Raw genomic sequence first — 16801 nt, forward strand, 5'->3', positions numbered from 1 at the left:
TAGCTTGCACTTTGATTCTAACTTTCTCTGAATGTTCTAACTGTATAATTGATAATTTTGTTCACTTATTTTGACTGTTACCTGCATTGGTTGAGAATGTTGAGTCTACTAATGTTTCTGGTTTCTTTCACCTTCATACTTAACTATTTTCAATGCCATTTATGAGGTACATGACTTCTATGTGCAATGAATTACATAAAATTTCATCCACCATTATCCAGCTCATTTTGTATAAGCAGTCCCTACTGATTCTCTTCCCTTTTTTGTTCAATGTCTCTGCAAACTTTTGTATTGAGTGTCAGCTACAAAGGCATTGATGGAAATTAGAAACAGCTGTGGACCTAACACTGAGCCTCGGGACATCCCACTCAGCATTTCCCTTTACACTGACATAACTTCTGGAATAAGAGTTTGTTGTTTTCTGCTTTGCAATTAATTTCTTCCTCCATTCCACAGATTGACTCTGAATCCCCAGAACACCGATTTTTAACTAATCACCCTCCCATGTGGCACTGTGTCAGATATCCTTTGGAAGTCTAGGTGCAACTCAAGTGTAGAGATCGTGACAGTCTAATGCTGTTTCTTCATTTATTTGGAATCAGCCTTGACTCAGTGGTAACAGTCTTGCCTCTCAGTTTGAAAGTCGTGGGTTGAAGCATCACTATAGAGGCTTGAGCACATAATCTACACTGGCACTTCAGTGCAGTTCTGAGGAAGTATTTTTAAAAGATTATATATACTATGGTAAACTATCCAACATCATTTAATTACTGTCTATAAAACTTTACATCCTGCTGTCATGTTTTAATTACACTTCCGTCTCAACTTTCATTAAAAGTTCCGATGCAAAAATTTACAATGGAAACAGCCTATGTAAACTTGTCACATTGCAATTATACCATCCTACCAGTAATGGTGCTATAGCTCATCATTTGCCTTCAGTCTAATGTCAGGAAATATCTCTGCTCCATCATATTACACTACCGCACCTTCCAAACTGTTGTATATTTTACTGTTTAGCAAATATAAAACTTGCGTGTAAAAAAGAGCGGACACCAGAATTTCCTCAGGGCTCTACTGATCGATAGCCACAACTTTGGTGGAAGAATAAGTTGTGTATTTTAAAAGGAAACGCTCTATCATCACGGCCTACTTCATTTTGAAAGGACATCATCAAGGTTCTTTTGCTTTTCTGGTCAACCACTACATAGAAAGGAAAGAAAAAGGCTTTTGATTGGTTCTGCCACCCATTCCCTTCCTTTTGAAACTCAATATTAAACCAAGACTATTGATCATAATTGAATTGATGCCAAGTGTTCTGTGCCTTAAGGTGATGGAAAATGGAGCAAAATGCTTCTTGTGCTAATGGTTTGACAAAGATGTTGATAGATGGGGGTGCATTAGTTGTGGGCATTACTATCGGACAGGCAATAGCGACCGGCAATCTGATTTACATCTACCTGATTTTCTTTTCCTTGATTTCAATAGATGCTGTGTAAAATCGGCTGCCAATTTGCTATCACACATTGTCCTATTGTCCAAAACCAGGAGCTATCTTTAATTTTCAGGACACTTTTCCCCTCTGAATGGCACAGATATTTGACCCCATTGAGCAATGATGATTAGGAGTTTGAATATTGGATTGATTTAGGATCCAAAGTAAATTGAGGTTACACAATGGGCTGAATTATACGGGGTGCTGAATTCCACTCCCTGCCCCCGCACCCCCCCCCCCCCCCCGCCCCCCCCATGGCTAAAAGGTCCAGGGGGAGCCCACTGAGGGGAACACCAGCTGCCCTGCAGCCATTTAATGGCCAATTTGACAGAGGTGTGCAGCACTGGGTTGGAATTTCTGTAAGTGTTTGGGGAATTTTGGGTGCCAAGCTGGCAGATCCTGGCATGGAGGGCAAGGGGGCAGGGTGGTGAGAGGCTGGGGTTAGAGGGACCCTGAGGGAAGGGCAACCTGGAGGATGGGGGTGTTTGGGGGTATAAAACCTTGTGGGAGGTCCTCTGATTGGGCTGGGCGCTTGGTATGAGCCTCTCCCACTGCTGGTTATTTCCTGGCAGCGGTGGGATAAGGCCTTTAGATGGGCATTAATTGCACACTGAGGGACCTCAATTGACACGCTGTGGGTGGGCCACCCAACAGCACCCCTGCCACCAGTATAATTGTGGTGGGGGCAGGAGCGGGTGGGTAGGTGATGGGAAGACCACCTATTGAATTTGGCGAGCATGCCAAGGCTATCAGCAGGGGGTATTAAATTCAGCTCAATGTTACCATCGTGGGTATGGAAATAGTAACATAGCATTGAATTCTTGTCATCAGCCTGATGTGATATAACTAAGTTCCCAATTTGAATAGTGACTGCATGTTTAAAATTGAATAAAAGAAAAATAAAGAAAAAACTTGGATTAATATTGCACATTTTACAATCCCAAAGCACTTTGCAGCCAATGAAATGCTTTTTTAAAACCATTGTTGTAAGGTAGGAAACGTGGCAGTAAGTTTACACACAATAGGATCCCACTAACAGAAATGAGGGAATGAACAGATAATCTCCTTTGGTTGAGGGATAAATATTTGTGAGGATACCAGGGAAAATTCCCCATTCTTCTTCAAAATAGTGCCATGGGATCTGTTATACACACCTGAGAAGACACACGCATCAGCATTAACATCTCATCCAAAAGACAGCCGCTCTTCCGCCGGTGCTCTATTCTCACTGGAGTGGCAGCTTGGGTTATATACTCAAATCTCTGGAATGGGACTTAAACAGCAAATCTGCTTTCAGAGGCGGTAGTGTTACCACTGAGCCACAGCTGACACCTTGGCTTGGAGGCTAATAGAGGAGTTGGTCGTGCTGCGAAGGCAGTCTTCACGACAGATATTTGCAATGTAATACTTATACTGTACTTGGGAAAGCGTGTAGCATTCTTTCTGCGTAGGTGATAATCAAAAAGGCACTAGGTCAAGTTGAAAAGTGAATGGAGTCTGCAGAACATGACAGACACAACAGCTGATAGTCTCAAACGTAGCTCCAGCTTGCAACTAAACAGCTGTGCATTGAGACATATCACAAGAGAATGGAATTTTACAATTTAGATATGTGGCCTTGTGCCACAGGAATGTGTCTTAGAATATGTCGCACAGGTCAGCCCACACAGTAAGAATTAAACTCAGCCAGCAGGAGCTATCTACCCCAGCAGATATTGGAAAGTTACTGTGGGCCGGAATCACATGATCAGACATCATATGATCAAAACTCCACATGATGCGGTCCACCCGGAGTTGGCAACTTTTTTATTGTTTAGTGGCAGGATTCAGAGGCTGATTTACATTTTGACAGGGTGACATTAGTGTTGCTATTGTTTTCATATCTGCACTCACTTCCCTTAGAAGATGATGTGTCATACTAAAAGGATCGAATGATTGATTAATTCATTCGCTCATTCTTTCTTTCTCATTTTCCCTCTTCTTTCTGTCTTTTTCTGCTTTTCTTTTCTCATAGTTTTCCTGACAGGATGGGAGTTGTAGAATTAATGGAAGTCTCTTTTGTGGTCCCGTTTGTAAAAGACTCAACCCTGGGATGAAACATCCTGGATTTGATTATGAGTAATAGGGATGGTTACATCTCCAACACAAAGGTGGGTGAGGTTTTAATTACTCGTGATCATAATCTGATCATATTTGACATTCCAAGAATTAAAGAGGTTACGTAACGCATACAAATTAGTCAAATTTTAAAAGGCCAACTTTATGTCTACGAGAAAGTTACAGCCGTCAGTGTCAGTCTGCAAGTTTTGAGTATGGCTAAGAGAATGAAGGAAATATAGAGCTTCCTCCAGGAGGTATTTTTGAATACAATGGACCAATGTATAGCATGACAAATAAAGTACCAAGTTTCAGGCACTCCTGCCTGATTTAATGGGATGACCAAGCAATTAATAAAGCTGAAAAAAATGCTTTATGCCATGAAGAAAAATGGATTCAAAACCAAAAGAGCTGTCAGAAATGTAAAAAAGGACATGACTTGGCAAAGAAAAAAATTGAATTGAAAATGGCAGAAGTAAAGGATAATTAAACTTTTTGTCATTATATTAAGAGAAAAAGAAGAATGAGAGAAAGAGTTGGGCCACTGAAAGTGGAATTGGGTGATAGCATGACAACTGAAGCTGCAAAAGTGGCAAAAGGGCTATTTTACCTCAGCATTCACCAAGGAGGAGATAGGTACTTTAATTGATCTAGAGGGTAGATGAGAGGGTGCTGTGGTGGTACATTGTGACACGTTATCCACATCTGGCATGTGGGAGTCTTTTAAGGAGCAGTTGATAGGACTGTAAAGAGGAAGGATAGGAAAGGTAGGATTCGGGAGCCATGGATAACCAGTGAAATTGTGGGTCTAATCAAAAAGAAAAAAGAGGCATACATGAGGTCCAGGCAGCTAAAAACAGATGGAGCACTGGAGGAATACAGAGAAAGTAGAAAAGAACTCAAACAGGGAGTTAGAAGGGCAAAAAAGGATCATGAAATGTCCTTGGCAGACAGGATTAAGGAGAATCCTAAGGCATTTTATACATATGTTAGGAACAAGAGGGTTGTTAGGGAAAGAATTGGACCTCTCAGGGACAAAGGAGGGGAATTATGCTTAGAACCAAAGGAAGTAGGAGAGATCCTAAACGAATACTTTGCATCAGTATTCACAAAGGAGAGGGACATGTTGACTGGTAGTGTCTCAGAGAGATGTGTTGACCCGTTAGAAAAAATCTCAATTACAAGGGAGGAAGTGTTAGGTTTTTTAGGAACCATTAAGACAGACAAATCCCCAGGGCCAGATGGCATCTATCCTAGACTCCTCAGGGAGGCAAGAGATGAAATTGCTGGGCCTCGAACAGAAATCTTTGTCTCTTCACTGGACACAGGCGAGGTCCCAGAGGATTGGAGGATAGCAAATGTGGTCCCGTTATTTAAGAAGGGTAGCAAGGATAACCCGGGTAATTATAGGCCGGTGAGCTTGACGTCCGTGGTAGGGAAAATGTTGGAGAAGATTCTTAGAGATAGGATATATGTGCATTTAGAACTGAATAATCTCATTAGCGATAGACAGCATGGTTTTGTACGAGGGAGATCATGCCTCACAAATTTGGTGGAATTTTTTGAGGAGGTGACAAAAACGATTGACGAGGGAAGGGCCGTGAATGTCGTCTATATGGATTTTAGTAAAGCGTTTGACAAGGTCCCTCATGGCAGGCTGGTGCAAAAAGTTAAATCTCACGGGATAAAAGGTGAGCTAGCTAGATGGCTGGAGAACTGGCTTAGCCATAGAAGACAGAGGGTAACAGTGGAGGGGTCTTTTTCTGGTTGGAGGTCTGTGACTAGTGGTGTTCCACAGGGCTCTGTACTGGGACCTCTGCTGTTTGTGATATATATAAATGATTTGGAAGAAGATGTAGCTGGTGTGATCAGTAAGTTTGCGGACGACACAAAGATTGCTGGAGTTGTGGATCGTGATGAACATTGTCAGAGAATACAGCAGGATATAGATAGGCTGGAACATTGGGCGGAGAAATGGCAGATGGAATTTAATCCAGATAAATGCGAAGTGATGCATTTCGATAGATCTAATGTAAGGGGGAGCTATACAATAAAATGACAGAACCATCAGGAGTATAGACACACAGAGGGACCTGGGTGTACAAGTCCACAGATCCTTAAAGGTGGCAGCACAGGTGGAGAGGGTGGTCAAGAAGGCATATGGCATGCTTGCCTTTATTGGATGGGGCATAGAACATAAAAGTTGGCATATGATGTTGCAGCTGTATAGAATATTGGTTAGGCCACATTTGGAATACTGCGTCCAGTTCTGGTCGCCACACTACCAAAAGGACGTGGAGGCTTTGGAGAGAGTACAGAAAAGGTTTACCAGGATGTTGCCTGGTATGGAGGGTCTTAGCTTTGAGGAGAGATTGGGTAAACTGGGGTTGTTCTCCCTGGAAAGACGGAGGATGAGGGGCGACCTAATAGAGGTGTATAAAATTATGAAGGGCATAGATAGGGTGAACAGTGGGAAGCTTTTTCCCAGGTCGGAGGTGACGAACACAAGGGGTCACGGGTTCAAGGTGAGGGGGGCATGGTGATGCGCATCAATTGGACACGAGGCTCAAAGGTTCGGTAAAAGAAGGCTTTTATTAACTAACAATGGAACTATCAGAACTTTAACACACTATCCCAGACTGAAGGGGTCCCGTCCGAGCAGGGAGTCTTATACCTCTCCCAGGAGGCAGAGCCCGACTGGGATGTGCCACAACAGTAACAACCACAGGTGTATCAATCCCACCCTAGCCCAACAACAACATTAGTACAATCCCACAGCAACCTATATACATTCCTGTAGTGCTGGCCAGCCCTGGCTCAGTACTATCCAGTGGGAACCAACGATGGTTCACCACATTCACCCCTCCTTTGAGAACAAAGGCCGGCGGGGTACGAAAACAGACTAAAATGTCAACAGATTATAAGTTCAGACGGCCTGGAGGACCGCACCGTCATTGTGACCTCCTCAATACCGGCGGTGACACCGGAGTAGGCACTTGCGGTGGCGTTCTCCCCAAAACGGCGTCCAGCTGTTCTCCCACGGACTCACAGGCCGGTTGATCCTGATGAGATGGTAGTGCAGGGGATCCTGACATATTCTGCGATGGCGACCATCTTCGGGGCTCAGGCAAGCTGTGCATTGGAGTAAAACTGTTAAGCACTGGTCCCGATGCTGTCCGCGCTGTGTCCGGGGGAGAAATAAGGGATAACGGATTCGTCACTGGGGGTATGGGAGCGACAGGAGTTGCTACGTCCCCTGCGGGCGCCAGGTCTCGGATCGAGACTGTGTCCTCTCGCCCGTCAGGATATGCCACATAGGCATACTGAGGGTTGGCGTGGCGGAGGTGGACCTGTTCGACCAAGGGGTCGGACTTGCGGGCCCTTACATGTCGCCGCAGGTACGTCAACCAGGCTGGTAAAGATATCCCCGAGGAAGACTTCCAAGGGAATGAGAACATCCTCACGTGGGGAGTAGCATTGGTTGCCGTACACAGGAGGGAACGAATAGAGTGAAGCGCATCAGGGAGGACCTCCTGCCAATGGGAGACTGGAAGGCCTTTGGACTTCAACGCCAATAGGATAGCCTTCCAGACTGTAGCATTCTCTCGCTCCACCTGTCCATTACCCCTAGGGTTGTAACTCGTGGTCCTACTAGAGGCAATCCCGTATGAGAGCAGGAATTGCCTCAAGTCATTGCTCATGAACGACGAGCCCCTGTCGCTATGGATATAGCTGGGGTACCCGAACAGGGTAAAAAGATCACGGAATGCCTTGATCACCGTGGCAGCCGATGTGTCCGCGCAGGGGACAACAAACGGGAACCGGGAGTACTCACCTATTATGTTCAGAAAGTACACGTTCCGATCCGTTGAGGGAAGGGGGCCCTTAAAATCAACACTCAGCCTCTCGAAGGGGCGAGTGGCCTTGACCAAATATGCCCGTTCAGGTCGGTAAAAGTGCGGTTTGCATTCCGCGCAAATCCGACAGCTCCTTGTCACCAACCTGACGTCCTCCACCGAGTAAGGCAGGTTGCGGGCTTTGACAAAGTGGTAGAGCCGAGTGACCCCAGGATGGCACAGATCATTATGGAGGGCGTTCAAGCGATCCTCCTGAGTACTAGCGCATGTTCCGCGCGAGAGGGCATCCGAGGGCTCATTGAGTTTCCCTGGACGATACATGATATCGTAGTTATAGGTGGAGAGTTCAATTCTCCACCGCAAGATCTTGTCATTCTTGATCTTGCCCCTCTGCGAGTTGTTGAACATGAACGCCACGGACCGCTGGTCCGTGATCAGGGTGAACCGCTTTCCCGCCAGGTAATGGCGCCAGTGCCTGACGGCCTCCACAATGGCCTGGGCCTCCTTTTCCACCGCTGAATGCCGAATTTCAGGGCCTTGGAGGGAAAAAAACGCGACGGGCCTGCACGCCTGGTTAAGTGTGGCGGCCAGGGCAAAATCAGATGCATCGCTTTCCACCTGAAAAGGGATGGATTCGTCTACCACGTGCATCGTGGCTTTTCGCGATGTTGTGTTTCAATTCCTTGAAGGCCAATTGGGCCTCTGGCGTGAGTGGAAAAGTTGTGGACTTAATAAGCGGACGGGCTTTGTCCGCGTAGTTGGGGACCCACTGCGCATAATAGGAGAAGAAGCCTAGGTATCTTCTCAGTGCTTTTGCGCTAGCGGGCAAGGGAAGTTCAGCAAGGGGGCGCATACGGTCTGGATCAGGGCTAATGACCCCGTTTTCCACCACGTATCCCAGGATGGCTAACCGGCGCGTACGGAATACACACTTCTCCCTGTTGTAGGTCAAATTCAGGTGAGATGCAGTGCGTAAGAAGTTCTGGAGATTTGTGTCATGGTCCTGCTGATCATGGCCGCAGATGGTGACATTATCCAGGTACGGGAAGGTAGCCCGCAGCCTGTTCTGGTCCACCATTCGGTCCATAGCACGCTGGAAGACCGAGACCCCATTGGTGACACCAAATGGAACCCTAAGGAAATGATACAGACAACCATCCGCCTCAAAGGCCGTGTATTGTCGGTCCTCTGGGCGAATGGGGAGTTGGTGGTAGGCGGACTTGAGGTCTATGGTGGAGAACACCCGGTACTGCGCAATCTGATTGACCATATCAGATATGCGCGGGAGAGGATACGCATCCAGCTGCGTATATCGGTTAATGGTCTGACTGTAATCAATGACCATCCGAGGTTTGTTCCCGCTCTTGACCACCACAACCTGTGCTCTCCACGGACTAACACTGGGCTGTATGATCCCTTCTTTGAGGAGTCGCTGAACCTCAGATCTGATGAAGATCCGATCCTCAGTGCTGTAACGCCTTGCAGCCTGGTACCAGATTCTGAAATAAAGAGGGTGTGGTGATCTTTAACGTAGAAAGATTGCAAGCGGGGCGCTTTGGACAATTTGGAGACTGCAGCTGTTCTCCCACTGTCAGCGAAGGGAGTGGCCCACCGTACTGTAGGATCACACTCTTCATGTGGACCATAAAGTTTAGTCCGAGGAGAATTGGTGCGCAAAGATACGGCAACACAAGGAGCCTGAAATGCTCGTAAATTGTGCCTTGTACTTTCAAAGTTACCACACAACGTCCTAGCACAGCGACAGACCGAGACCTTGATGCCATAGAGATTGTCTGTTTGGCAGGTTGAATCTGGAGTCCACACCTCTTCACAGTGTCAGGGTGGATAAAGCTCTCAGTGCTCCTGCTGTCAAACAGACAATAAATCGCATGATTGTTTACCTGGATATCCATCATCGAACAATCAAGCCTGTGAGGCTTAGCCTGGTCCAGGGTGATCGACGCCACCGTTGGTCCGTGAACGTCACTGCAGGCAGCTGAGGTCGACGCTGAGGACCCCTGCTGGTCGCTCATGGTCATCGTCGACCAAAATGGCCACCCCCCATGAATCGCACATGGGTGAGGGCGCCAAACTTAGCGACCCCTGGTGGTCATCCTCCTCCGACTCCGTCGACCGCAATGGCGTCGTCCTGGACTCGCACGTGGACGAACCCCGCGAGGACTTCGACGACGATGGTGATGATCCCCGTTCCGAAGCGTCACAGGCCGCACTGCCGTTCCTGGGCTTCGATCTGCACACCTTCGCATAATGCCCCTTTTTACCGCATGCGGTACAGACTACCGCTTTAGCGGGACACTTTTGTCGGGTATGTTTGGCTCCTCCACAGAAGTAGCACCGCGGGCCACATGGGGCTGCAGCCGTCGTCTGGCCCACATGGGAGCACGCCATAACACTGCACTTCAAGCCCGAGGGGCGAGGAGGGATTTGCGACTGCTCCTGCCACGTTGTCTCCACGTGATCCTCCGGATACAGGACTAAGCTCTTCGAAGCCGACTCGAGCATTTCAGCTAATTCCATGGCTTGGGTAAGGTTGAGATTACCCTTTTCTAGCAGCTTGAGATGGATGTATGAAGACCCGACCCCGGCCACAAACGCATCTCGGGCGAGGTCGTACATGCTCTGCTCAGCCGACACAGCTTTGCAGTCACAGCCCCTGGCTAGCTGTAAGAGCTCATTGGCGTAGTCCTCCATGGTTTCGCCCGACTGCCGACGTCGTGTAGCGAGGAGGTAACGAGCGTGGATCTCGTTAGGAGGTTTCGTATAGCGCTTTTTTAGAAGCTCGAGGGCCCTCGGGTAAGTGGTGGCCGCACGGATCGCGAGGTAGACTGTGTCGCTTACCCTCGCATGGAGGACCCGGAGTCTGTCATCATCTGTGGTGACCGCTGCGGAGGCTGCTAGGTAATCTTCAAAACATTTCAGCCAGTGGTCGAAGGTGTTAGAAGCGCCCACCGCACGTGGATCTAGCGTCAGACGTTCTGGCTTGAGGATTTGCTCCATACTCTCCTTTCTTTTTTTTTCTTCCGTCGAGAGTTTAATTTTAGTTAATAAAATTGATGCGCATCAATTGGACACGAGGCTCAAAGGTTCGGTAAAAGAAGGCTTTTATTAACTAACAATGGAACTATCAGAACTTTAACACACTATCCCAGACTGAAGGGGTCCCGTCCGAGCAGGGAGTCTTATACCTCTCCCAGGAGGCGGAGCCCGACTGGGATGTGCCACAACAGTAACAACCACAGGTGTATCAATCCCACCCTAGCCCAACAACAACATTAGTACAATCCCACAGCAACCTATATACATTCCTGTAGTGCTGGCCAGCCCTGGCTCAGTACTATCCAGTGGGAACCAACGATGGTTCACCACACATGGTTCAACACAGATGTCAGGGGGACGTATTTTACACAGAGGATGGTGGGGGCCTGGAATGCACTGCCAAGCAAGGTGATTGAGGCGGACACGCTGGGATCGTTTAAGACTTATCTAGATAGCCACATGAGCAGACTGGGAATCGAGGCATACAAACGAATGGTCTAGTTGGGCACATGAGCGGCGCAGGCTTGGAGGGCCGAAGGGCCTGTTCCTGTGCTGTTTTGTTCTTTGTTCTTTGTTCTTTGTTACTACTAGCATGGTTGTTGAACAGCTGTGTAAACTTTCGATAAACAAATCCGAGGGGCCGGATAAGGATCATCTGATGATTCGTAAGGAAATGAGGGAGGAAATTGCAGGAACTCTGGCGCAAATCTTCCGGAAATCACTGAACACTGGAGAGCTGCCTGGGAACTGGAGAAAAGCAATGCAGTTCCTGTGTTCTAAAAAGGTAGCAAATTACTCAGGAAACTATAGCCCAGTGAATTTGATTCCCATTGTGGGCAAGGTTACAGAAACCTTTATTCAAGGTGAGAGTATCTGGATGGAAATTAAATTGTAAAAGAGCGTCAACATGGTTTCATGAAGGGGAGATTTTGCCAATCTAACAAAGGTTTTCTTTGTGGGTGTGGCAGGAAACTTGACATTGTTAGGGCAAGGGATGGGTTTACTTGAATTGATTTGATTTATTATTGTCACATACTGGGATACAGTGAAAAGTATTGTTTCTTGCGAGCTATACAAATAAAACATACTGTTCTTAGTGTTCGTAGGGGAGAAGGAAAGGAGAGGGTGCAGAATATAGTGTTGATATAAAAGTCTGATGGCAGCAGGGAAGAAGCTGTTCTTGAGTCGGTTGGTATATGTTCTCAGACTTGTATCTTTTTCCCGATGGAAGAAGATGGAAGAGAGTATGTCTTGGGTGCGTGGGGTCTGATTTCTGCATGGTATCGTTCTTTTGGAAAGGCTGGTAATGAAAGTAAAGAAAGTGGGAATCAGTGGAAATACCTTTGGGCACATAATTGGTTGACTGATAGAATCCAAAGGTTAATAAAGAGTGCAGGGATTATCAACAGCTGGAAGAATGTTACCACTGGGATCCCACAGAAGTCAGTTTTAGACCTCTTGTTAAAATCTTCATCGATGATCTTGAACTGGCATTCACAATTACAATGGTTCAGTTTGCAGATGATACAAAGCTAATAGTTTCCAAAACTGAAGAAGTTTAAGCTATGGAAGGGTTCAAATGTACTTGGAAATTGGGCAGACAGGTGGCAGATGAAATATCAGCAGACAGAAATGTAAAGTGCTTCATAGGGAGATATTTTTTAAAAAATCCAGGAGGGGTCTATTATTTAAAGTGAGGTAAAATAACATGCATGGAAAATGAAAGACTGCTAGAGGTGTAGTTGACAATAAACTGAAGCTATCACAACAAATAATGGTGGCAGTGAGTAAAGAAAATTAGATGTTGCAATGCACTGAAAGGTTCATATTGAGCCAAAATAGTGGGGAAATCTTGCTGCTTCCTTTTTATTGTGCATGTGGAGGAGTATCATAGCTAAAGCTTTCCTTTTGTTATGTCTGGGCCTGTTGCAGACGAGATTGTTTGCTATGCTTAGTCACTGTTGTATCATGTGACTACCAGAATGGTAGAAAGCAAATTTGATCCACCAGCTTCATTTTTTCAAACCTTTTCTTTTAAACCTTTTTAAACCTTTTCTTTCCTCATGTTCAAATCCCTCCATAGTTTCACTGCTCCCTATCTCTGTAATCTCCATAATCCTATAACCATTCTCCAATTCTAGCTCTTTGTCTTTCTTTTCCAAGATTTCTGGCCATTTGTTCCAATATATCCTTTTTTTAGTTCACTGTCAACATTTGTTTAATTATACTCATGTGAAGCATCTTGCAATGTTTTACTACATTGACAGTGTTATATAAATGCAAGTTGTGATCATAGATGGAGCTGGACATTTTCAACTCCTCTGCCACTGCTTTAGTTCCCAGTTTCTAAATTTGAACAAAAAATGAGTTTAACTAACTTGAGCAATAAATGACCATCAGAAGGAGCTGTAATTTGTCTGTAATTGGCAATGTTGATTTCCTACAGCTGCACTTGATTAAAAATAATTATCAGATGGTTATTGACCCTCTCCCTCCCCTGCCCCCACCCCTAACACCCAGAAAGCAGGGCGAGCAGAACGCCCTGTACTCAGACCAATTAGGATTAAAGAAGACTTTGAGATTTGTTTTCAACTGGAGGCAACAGAACAGACCTGGATTAACCTTAACATGCTTGAAGGTGTTCTTGTTGAATAAGTTAATTGGTGCTTGCATTTTCAATGGGCTTTTGATTTCCAAGAGTTGGGTTACTCCAGTGGGTCTCATTCTGTTGGAGAGAATAAGTGGAGCTATGTCTGCAGGTAATCCTGCTGTAAATGTGAAACTACTAGGAGTGGATGAGAGGGGAAATAAGTAGTACTAACTGCTTGCTGGGTATGGGGTGAGACTTACTTTAATATGCAGAGATGCTGTATTAGAATGATCTAAATTATGGTTGTGGCTCTGGTTTATTTCATTACTGGATGACAAACCAATCTATTGTTTGGCTCTGTTTAAATTAACTGATTTAGAATTTTTTTAACAAGTGATCTGTATTGTGAATTTATAGATCAAAACTATTTGACTTGGGTCTTTTTCCGGCTGGAGGTCTGTGACCAGTGGTGTTCCGCAGGGCTCTGTACTGGGACCTCTGCTATTTGTGATATATATAAATGATTTGGAAGAAGGTGTAACTGGTGTAATCAGCAAGTTTGCGGATGACACGAAGATGGCTGGACTTGCGGATAGCCAAGAGCATTGTCGGGCAATACAGCAGGATATAAATAGGCTGGAAAATTGGGCGGAGAGGTGGCAGATGGAGTTTAATCCGGATAAATGCGAAGTGATGCATTTTGGAAGAAATAATGTAGGGAGGAGTTATACAATAAATGGCAGAGTCATCAGGAGTATAGAAACACAGAGGGACCTAGGTGTGCAAGTCCACAAATCCTTGAAGGTGGCAACACAGGTGGAGAAGGTGGTGAAGAAGGCATATGGTATGCTTGCCTTTATAGGACGGGGTATAGAGTATAAAAGCTGGAGTCTGATGATGCAGCTGTATAGAACGCTGGTTAGGCCACATTTGGAGTACTGCGTCCAGTTCTGGTCGCTGCACTACCAGAAGGACGTGGAAGCGTTAGAGAGAGTGCAGAGAAGGTTTACCAGGATGTTGCCTGGTCTGGAGGGTCTTAGCTATGAGGAGAGATTGGGTAGACTGGGGTTGTTCTCCTTGGAAAGACGGAGAATGAGGGGAGATCTAATAGAGGTGTACAAGATTATGAAGGGTATAGATAGGGTGAACAGTGGGAAGCTTTTTCCCAGGTCGGAGGTGACGATCACGAGGGGTCACGGGCTCAAGGTGAGAGGGGCGAAGTATAACTCAGATATCAGAGGGACGTTTTTTACACAGAGGGTGGTGGGGGCCTGGAATGCGCTGCCAAGTAGGGTGGTGGAGGCAGGCATGCTGACATCATTTAAGACTTGCCTGGATAGTCACATGAGCAGCCTGGGAATGGAGGGATACAAACGATTGGTCTAGTTGGACCAAGGAGCGGCACAGGCTTGGAGGGCCGAAGGGCCTGTTTCCTGTGCTGTACTGTTCTTTGTTCTTTGTTTGTTCTTGTTTGCACCTCCAGGGGTAAATCTGATCAATTATATTTGGGGATGCAGCAATGGAACATTGACTTTCAATTTAATGAAACTGTTTGAAGTTTGCTTGCTTGTCATCCATAATAGTTCTATAAAGTGGCACTTAAAGTGTTGGAAAACTTTTTTTTATTCTTCTGCCAACAGATGGTGTTTGATTGTGTCCAACAAGTGAAGCTAGGCCTAATGTAGCCAAATGATCCCAGCAGCAGCCAAAGTAACTAAACAATCTGTTAAATATAAATGATGTGAGACCAGTCGAGCACTTCTGAATGAATGTTGTTGAGCTACCAGTAAATGGAAATCCCCTTGTCGCCTGTTGTCACTGTTCCTGGATTGAGTTGTTATTGAGAAAGCAATAGTCTTGATCTGCAAACTTTCCCAAAAACAACCTTTTTTTAAAAAACTGTTGAGTATTTGGAATGGTAGAAACCTTTTATGGTGCAGAAGGAGGCCATTCAGCCCATCAAGTATGTGCCGACAACAATCCCCCCCCCCCCCCCCAAATCCCCACACATTTACCCTCTAACCTACATATCCCAGGACACTATGGGAAATTTAGCATAGCCAATCAACCTAACCCGCACATCTTTGGACTGTGGGACTATTTCCGGTCCAAATCTTGGATACATTTATTGTGGAGAGATGGGGTGGGAGGCAGTGCAGGACCTGTCAAGAAATTCATCCAACTCTGTAACAGTAGAATATTGAAGTGGAAGCGCACAATGTGGACGGATGTGTTTGGTGGCAACTGTGTGAGGAGGAGGTCATGATGTGGAGATGCTGGCGTTGGACTCCAAGGTGGCCTTCACAACACACGACAACGCAGAGTCGCTGAGCAGAGACTGATAGCCAAGTTCTGCACACATGAGGACGGCTTCAACCGGGATCTTGAGTTCATGTCACATTATCTGTAACCCCCATGACTTGCCTGGGTTTGCAAAATCTCACTAACTGTCCTGGCCGGAGACGATACACATCTCTTTAACCTGTGCTTAACCTTCTCTCCAGTCACATCGTGTGTACCTTTAAGACTTGATTGCCTGTAAAAACTCGCATTCCAACCATTATTTTGTAAATTGAGTTTGTCTTTATATGCCCTGTTTGTGAAGAGAACTCCCAGTTACCTGCAAAGGAGCAGCGCTCCGAAAACTAGTGGCTTTTGCTACCAAATAAACTTGTTGGACTTTAACCTGGCGTTGTGAGACTTCTTACTGGGGAGAGAGGTACAGTTGACGATAGGTCATGTGATGAAACCTGCTAGAATCATCCAGAGTTAACACTAGATCCTATATATGCTGGAGTTAAACTTCCACTGCCTGGAAAAGGTGGTGGAGGCAGAGACATAGATTCTTGGTAAGCAAAGGGATGATCAGTTATTGAAGGATAGGCAGAATGCAGATTTGAGGTTATCATCAAATCAGCCATGATATTAAATGGCAGAGGCTTGAGGGGCCAAATGGTCTACTCCTAGTTGGTATGTTTCCATTTTTATGCAACTTTCTGCCGTTTAAGTGTGCATGTTTTGGCTAAGGCTGCCAACAGTTTGTTCCATTAAGTTTTTGTCGTATTCCATTCTGCCCTTTTTTTTTGTTGCTCCTTTTCATGTGACTGTCCCATGTTGTTTAAATTTAAAAATACAATTCTTCTTGGAAAATTGGTTTTGCTGGCAAGTCTGATGTTTGTTGCCTCTTCCTAGTTTCCCTCCAAAGATAATGATGACTTGCTGTCTAGAATTGTTTGTTTGGTACGCTGACTTGCTACTAAAGGGCAGTTGAGAGCCAACCATATTGGTTTGGGACTGGAGTCACACACCAGTCAGACCAGGTGAAGGTGATTGGTTTGTGATAATAACAAAATGTTTCATGATCGCTTACTAACTTCCAAGGTATTTTTTTTTTAAAAAATAAATTAAAATTCTACGCGTTTAATAGTGGGTTTTAAACTTTTTTTCTAAATTATTGGTCCAAACCTCTAGATTACTAATTCAGTAACGTGAGCAGACACTTCTCCTCTGATCCTGGCCTCGACTCAGTAATGCCTCATGCTGACTGAGTCTGTCGGTAGGGACCTTTTGATTTTGAGATGTATATCTCACTACTTTCTGACATGCTATGTTTAGAGCATTGACTAACTAGTATGTGGGTATGAATTGAATATTTAGTTGATGAATGTATACCACTATTCATAAGTTTATAGAAAATTGTGCATT

General features: G+C 45.4%; 1 protein-coding gene across 10 annotated transcripts in view; it reads left to right on the top strand.

Moving 5' to 3' along the window:
• The window catches only part of LOC144504621 (pleckstrin homology domain-containing family G member 1-like), a 201765-nt gene that overhangs the window by 66831 nt on the left and 118133 nt on the right, over nucleotides 1-16801 (top strand). For 2 of the 10 annotated variants that reach the window (XM_078230260.1, XM_078230261.1), the window contains exon 2: nucleotides 3510-3645. The exons of 7 other annotated variants lie outside the window; for them this stretch is intronic. The gene's annotated coding sequence lies outside the window, so the exon portion shown is untranslated. Of the gene's footprint in view, nucleotides 1-3509; nucleotides 3646-16801 lie in introns of those variants that run through there. One more of the 10 variants, XM_078230255.1, reaches the window with a different exon arrangement.

The sequence above is a fragment of the Mustelus asterias genome, chromosome 15 (genome assembly GCF_964213995.1).
Source record: "Mustelus asterias chromosome 15, sMusAst1.hap1.1, whole genome shotgun sequence".
NCBI lineage: Eukaryota > Metazoa > Chordata > Chondrichthyes > Carcharhiniformes > Triakidae > Mustelus > Mustelus asterias.